The sequence below is a fragment of the Pipistrellus hanaki genome (genome assembly GCF_964339955.1).
Source record: "Pipistrellus hanaki genome assembly, chromosome: 17".
Lineage (NCBI taxonomy): Eukaryota > Metazoa > Chordata > Mammalia > Chiroptera > Vespertilionidae > Pipistrellus > Pipistrellus hanaki.
This window is the reverse complement of record NC_140519.1, coordinates 29,185,530-29,192,317: the sequence shown is the minus strand read 5'-3', so window position 1 is coordinate 29,192,317 and position 6,788 is coordinate 29,185,530. Positions and strand designations below refer to the sequence as shown.

Genomic DNA, 6,788 nt, shown 5'->3' with positions numbered 1-6,788 from the left:
GTTTGACATCTTTTAAATATGTGGTGAGAGTGGAGTGTATCCAGATGTTTGCTGAACTAGAGGACGGGCTGAGCCAAATGTATTGGGGAGGAGCTGACTTCTAATCCCAGATCTCCTGAGCAGGTGCTATTTGCAGGTCAGTGTCTCTTTTGATAAACTACAGATAGCTTATCCTTGGTCACTCCCTGAGAGAGATGGAGATGGCGGTGCTGGGAACTGCCATCAATCACGCTATTACATGCCCGGAAAACTCTTGAGGGTGAGAGCAAATTGGTGGCCCCAGATCTGTTGTTGCATCTCTTTCAAGGGTGTTACCATATCTGGGGATGAAAATTGTGTGTTTTGCCCAGCTGTGCTCACCACTAAAGCATCCAACAGTAATAGCGATTGCACTGGTGAGATTTGGTGCTGGGGGAATTCTGTGCACTGGGAGCTGGAGGGAGGCCACCAATTCATTGCACATACATTATTTCTCTAGGAAACACAGCATAATTGAGGACAATTTTCCACCAGGAATTGCATCATTAGTCAACACAGGGAAAGTAAAATGCTGTTAACTTTTCTTTTTCTTCTTCAAAGCTGATGAGCTGAAGAAAATAGAAATAAAAAGTTTAATATAATTTTTTCTCTCTCTCAAGGATGTAAGTTGAAAATCAGAATCAAAACACTTTTTACACAGTAATAGAAATCCCACATTTTAATACATCGCCATGCACATAAGGAATCAAGTAATGCGGATACAAAATAGTCAAATGTACAAAATGATAAAGCAGATTTTCAGGCCTGATAGAGATCATGCTCATAGATACAGGGGGCAAACATCTGTACAGTTTCATTTCTACCAATTTAAAAAGAATCATGCCCCCCCATTGTCTTTACCTCCAAAACTAAAAGGAACATTATAAGAAAATATAAGGAGACCCAAAAGGAATTGGCAAGTTGATAGCTGCTTCCTAGTAAGATATGGAAATTGGTGGTTCAAAATTGTGGTGCACAAGAATTCTATGTTTAGAGAAAACATTTCTAAACATTGTATGCCCTGGAAATCCAGGGAACAAAAATGAACGTCCAGCAGAAAAGGCACTCTTATTTCACCACCTAGCATGTTTGTGTTCACCGAAGTCCAGCCTGGGTTTTTTTTTCAGGGTGCATAGAGGAAAAAAATCACAGTTGTGGGTGATGAATAAAGAAAATAATTAACTACTCTTAGGGGACTAAGAGAATTCAGACTGCTGGCTTAACTACTAATTTAAGAAAGCTAGAGAAATATCTACCATTTACGTAGGCTTTGTATTATGAAATGTGCTTGTATAATCCTGTTTGTCAGTGTCTGTAAAAGAGTGAACCAGTTGTGGTTTTTTTTTTTTTTTTTTAATTTGATCTCCCTGTGGTCTTATCTTCATTTCACATTGTTTGATTTTCTTCTTTCTTTCCTAGAACAACTGTTAGTATACTATAGCTCATCAAGAAGTTATATGGCCCTCAATTTGTCAATTTCACCCTTGCATTGGTCTTCTTGAACCCTGAGATCAGCAATCTTGTGGCACTAAGCCAAGTCCAAGGCTCTCTCTCTCCCTTGACTAAGTCATAGTACTCTAACACTTTGGGAAGTGGAGAAGTGGAGATAAATGAATGCCTTGTCTGTGGGCTCTGTAGACCAGCCCCCAAATATTGGAAGCATATGTGGGCAAAATTGACTGTTACTTTCTTATCATTCTTCTATTTTTTTAAAATCCCCAAATGGAGCCGTATAATAATAGTTATGAGGAGAAGACAGAAATTAAAGGGGAAGGCTCACTGACAAAAGCCTGTAGCCTGGTCACTATGAGAATTTCAGAGATTCTGATGGTATAGGACACCTTCTCTTAGCTCATCTTAGCCTGCAAACAATCCTGTCCGCGAAGGAAGGGCAGCTGGCATCCCTACCAGAGAGGCAGAAATCCAAGGCGATGGGCTATTTCTATCAAATTCGTGTATTCCTACCCTTTATCAGAGCAGTGCAGTGTCCACAAAGTCCCAAGAATAACTCAAGTATATAAACCACAACAGATCAATATTTTCTTTTCTCAGGTACTTTTGACGGCAAATATGTAATTTTGTAACGATATTGATCTTTTCTAAAATTTCGTGTATAGCTGTTTCATTTAGTGCCTAAAATATTAAATAGTTAGATTAATTGGAGCTACAGTAGTATGATTCAGTGACGCAAGAGTTTAGGTAGAATTAGTTTCAAAACACTTATGCTGGCTTGGCTTCTGTGCCCACCACGACCGAGACTGACAGGGCCAAGTCACGAACATGGCACTGTTCGGCTCTGCAATGTGAGCTCCTTGAACTGGCTCAACTGTGGTCTTTTCAAATATGGCCACATAAGGATAGCATCTTTCTACTGGTGGAGGAAAGGCAGTGGCAGAGATTGTTCAAGTTGCCTACGTATAAGACTGAATAAGTGGGACCCTAATTACCTCCAGTTGGGGCCAACACTCACTGAAGGGGCTATAGCTTCTCTTTCTGATGACTGGAGGTGGGAGGCGAATTACAATGAAAAAAGACAAAAAGTGCCAGTGTTCAAACATGAATACCCCTCCCCCGACATCTATAAAGAGGGGCTTTTTTTTTTCCCTTCATCTTTTTATTAAGGTATTTTATGTGCACATATCTTACCATTGCCCCTCCACCCCATTCCCGTACAAAGAGGGGCCTTTTGATGTGAACCTGGTATTGCACTTCAAAATCTCTGCAGCTGGTGTGAAGGGAAACCTATTCTTGGTCTTCTCTTGAATGCCTTGTGTGGGAACTAGGCATGGGAATTGTCCAAAGCGTCCACAGAGTGACCATGCGCTCCCAGGGCAAACTACAAATGCAGTTGATTATGGTTAGAAAAAGGTACTGGAAATACATATAAAGAATGAGAATTAATTTAGGAATCATATAATCAAGGACCATGACCATACTCAATCCAAATCATATTTTTGGAATGAAGCTTGGAGAGTTTACTTAGAACTTCAGAAGGTGTCTTCATGGCATTTGTGCTATTATAGAGAGAGGTCAGGTTAACCTCTGGGGAGATTGAAGATCACCATCTGTGTGTGGATAGGATAGGAGCAACCAGAAGACGCTCAAGGCATTTAATAACAAACTCCCCCCCACCCCCCCTTTAAGGTTATATTACAAAATCAGTTCCTCCACCCCAAGAAGTAATGATCCCATAAGAATCTCTCATTTTGCAATTTTGAAATATGTTTTTTTAAAATTGATTTTTAGAGAGAGAGAGGAAGGGAAAAGGATAGATAGAAACACTGATTGGCTGCCTCCTGCATGCCTCCTACCAGGGATCGAGCCCACAACCCAGGTATGTGCCCTGACTGGGAATCCAGTCAGTGACTTCTTGGTTCATGGGTCAACACTCAACCATTGAGCTACACAGGCTGGGCTCATTTTGCAATTTTTTAAAGGGTAAAGCCTTTGAATACATTTTTATAGAATTTGGGGTGGTGGTGGTGGTAATTAAATACAGGTCACAAAACAGATCCATGTGCTCATGAACATCAACTCAGCTTAGAGTCCACATGTGGTAGCTGTGTGTGTGCTAATGTGGCAAAGCCACAGGAAAGCAGCCCTTTTTATTTCCTTTGATCCAAATAATTTAAATTAGAAGGCTAGAAACAATGCAAGAGGTGACAAGCAGACTCCCCAATGTCTTAAATGTTTAAGGTATAGATCACCAACTTTGGACTGTAATTCAACCATCTCCTAGTCATTCCTGTTTCTCTCACTCTGCACTTCAGGCAAAAAGGTCTGCGTTGGAGAGCCCTCCTAAGGCTCTGTAAATGTTTAAAGTTTGGAACACAACAACAAAACAAGCAATTAACCAAATGAAATGCCTGAACCACTGGCTCCAGTAAAAAGAATATTGTGTAATCAGAAATAATGTCTAACTACCCAAAACACTTAATATTATGTCAACCAGTCAACTGCAATTCAATGCAAATCAGATGGTCCCTCTGAAATTTTATTATTAGGTGTATGTTCCTGATCACTTCTGGTTCTTGATGGAACTGGGGGAAGGAAGCTCTGAAGTAAGAATGCTTGGAGAGCGTCAAGATTTTAAAGTTGCCCTGCAAGGCGAATGAAACTCCAGATTTACAGAGGCGTCATTCCCCAGTCTTTGTGTTGTTGGGCAGGGGGTCTAAAACTGGCCCAATACTCAATGACACTTCCCTTTTACAATTGTTGCAGGTGAATTTCACCCTAAAAATTTCAGATGTCAGAAATAGTGCTTGTCCCTAGCCCAGCTCTTCCCCTGAGGAGCTAAGTTGATGGCCTGAAGAAAACCAGCATGGAGACCATCCCTCTAGCCACCTTCCCAAATGAGAATCTGCAAAGAAGTATCTAGTTTGCTCTTTCTGTGGCAGAACCTCCCTGTGTACTTGGTCAGCTTTCTAAAGCATGCTTCCTGTCTCCCCACTAGAGTAGTCACCAGAGCAACATAATGGAAGCGTGATTCTCTTTGATCTTAAAGTTAAACAGTGGTACCGGAAATCATACACATTGATAAAGCAGAATTCCTAAGATAGTTTTCTGGCTAGAGGGTTAGATGCAGATCTAAGGAGACTAAGGGGTAGTGATTGTCTCTGAAATAGTCCCATCCCCCTCAACATCTCCCCTTCCCTTCCCGTTCCCCCAACACACACACTTGTCCCCTAAGCTAATGTAGCTTTTGGTCTGTCCTCTTTCATGATCTCATGGCCTCTTTTTTTCTTTAGTGATTTATTTAGTGATTTATTTATTTATTTATTTTTAGTGAGAGAGGAAGGGAGAGGGAGAGAGAGAGAGAAACATCAATATGGGAGTGAAACATTGATCATCTGTCTCCTGTACATCCTCTACCAGGGATCATGCCTGAAATCGGGGCATATGCCCTGACTGGGAATCCAACCAGCAATCTCTTGGTGCATGGAATGATGCCCAAACAACTGAGCAACACTTGCCAGGGAGGGCCTCTTTTTAATTAGTAGCAATGACCAGCCATCCCTCGAAGATGAGAAGCTATGTCCTGCTGGTGTTTGGGCAGCAAGATTTCACCAAGACCAAGCTTACAAAGGAATTACTAGTCCGTACTGGGCCAGGGAGGGGGCATGTGGAGGGATGACTATGTTTTTCTATTTGAGTTCTTTATAGAATATCCACAAAACAATGTCAAAAGTAGAAATTAAAACAGAATCACAAAACAAAGCAAAAAAGTGGGGTGGAGGGGGCTGTGGGAAAGGTGGATAAAAACAAAAGAGACTATTGCAGCTTTAAGTCTAGGTGTCAAGTAACAAAATTGCCCTAAAGAATGTAGAGAAAAACACCTCAAAGGATGGCGCTGCTAATGCTCTGGGAAGAGGAGGTTTTGGTGAAACTAAAGTGCTGGGGGGTGGGGAGGGGGTCTCAAAAATCTTTCTTCCTCGAGACTTCTAGTGTTCCTACCCAAAATCAATTGGGTGACGTTTGCAGACAAATAGAGCATTGGCAAGTAATGAGGGGGTAAACCCATCTGAGTTTATCCTGAGTTTATGTTCTCATCTCATATTCCTTTTCCCCGTGAATGTTAAAAATAGCAGAATTTGCTCAGAACTAAGGTCTCCCGGCCTTTGTGTGAGCAACTTGGAAGTGATTCTGCAGAGACCTGTGTGCTGTTTACCCATATTTTGGAGGTAGCATTAGGTGTGTGGTAACACACCTCACAGAGCCTGAGCAGGATTTGAAGATGAGAAGATGCATCGTTACCCACAAAGAAAGCTCTTGGGGTCTCTACCCTGCTAGGTCTGTCGTAAATTACCAAAGCGATTGCTTTTTAGATGGATGTTCTGCATATTTAAATTCAGTTCTGGAGTTGGAAAAAGTTAATCCCCGTGGCACCCAGGGGAGTCTTGTAATTATTAATTTCTGTTCATTCCTAAGAGTGCTTTTCGTACATACTGAGTGTCAGCCTTTTCATAAAAGGGGTAGCACAGGTTTAAGGAGAAGTTAGACGTCAATAGTTCACAATTCTTGGAGCTTTGGGACAGCAACATATTTTTCCACACCTCCCTGTCTCCTGCTTCCTACTTAACAAAACTCACCCCAGCCATTTCTGACCTTCTGGAGGTCAGATTCCCATATGCAACTTAGGAAAAAGGTACAGCACAGCAGAAAGTAACCCTGGGAAACTGCCTCGACACGTAACAAAGAATCCCAGGCCCTAGGAATGGCATCATTGCTCCATTTTGCTGGCTCAGCTGGTGACAGCTCAGATTTGATGTTCCCATGTTTTCAAAAGCATCCCCGGAAGTGATTTCAAACAGAGGTGGACAGTTTGGTAAACAGTTATAGTTCATCTGCAAATATGTGGTACTTGCCAGGAATTAAGGCATTTTTAGAGAAGCCATCTTCAATTGGGCTCTTTCATTGTTTTCTTCTTCTTAGTCTTTCCTAGCTTCAACTTCACCCACCACCATTTTTCCAGTACTCTTTTAACTAAAGAAAAGCTAGGAAACTCAACTTATTTAATTGTCCAGAACATATTTAGAAAGGCCAGAGTAAGTAAGGATGAAGATGAACCACCATCTTCATGAACATCGGCACTATCAAGCATGTCTAGCTTTCCACGGGTGTTAGCGGTGTTCTCAGAATGTCCCTGCTAAACCAATCAATTCCCAGCTACGCTCTCTCAGCCCCTGGCAGTTCTTTTGGATGCATCAGGTCCAATTCTGTGTCTCCAGGACTAATTATGGAATTGGAGTTTCAGAGAATACATACAGCGA

The 6,788-nt window shown here is 41.6% G+C and overlaps 1 protein-coding gene across 4 annotated transcripts in view; it reads right to left on the bottom strand.

Annotated features, from left to right (window-relative positions):
• Positions 1–682: 682 nt before the first annotated feature.
• SAMD12 (sterile alpha motif domain containing 12) overlaps positions 683–6,788 on the bottom strand; it is a 325,419-nt gene continuing 319,313 nt past the window's right edge. For all 4 annotated transcript variants that reach the window (XR_014793242.1, XR_014793243.1, XR_014793244.1 and 1 more), the window contains one exon: positions 683–6,621. The gene's annotated coding sequence lies outside the window, so the exon portion shown is untranslated. The remainder of the gene's footprint in view (positions 6,622–6,788) is intronic.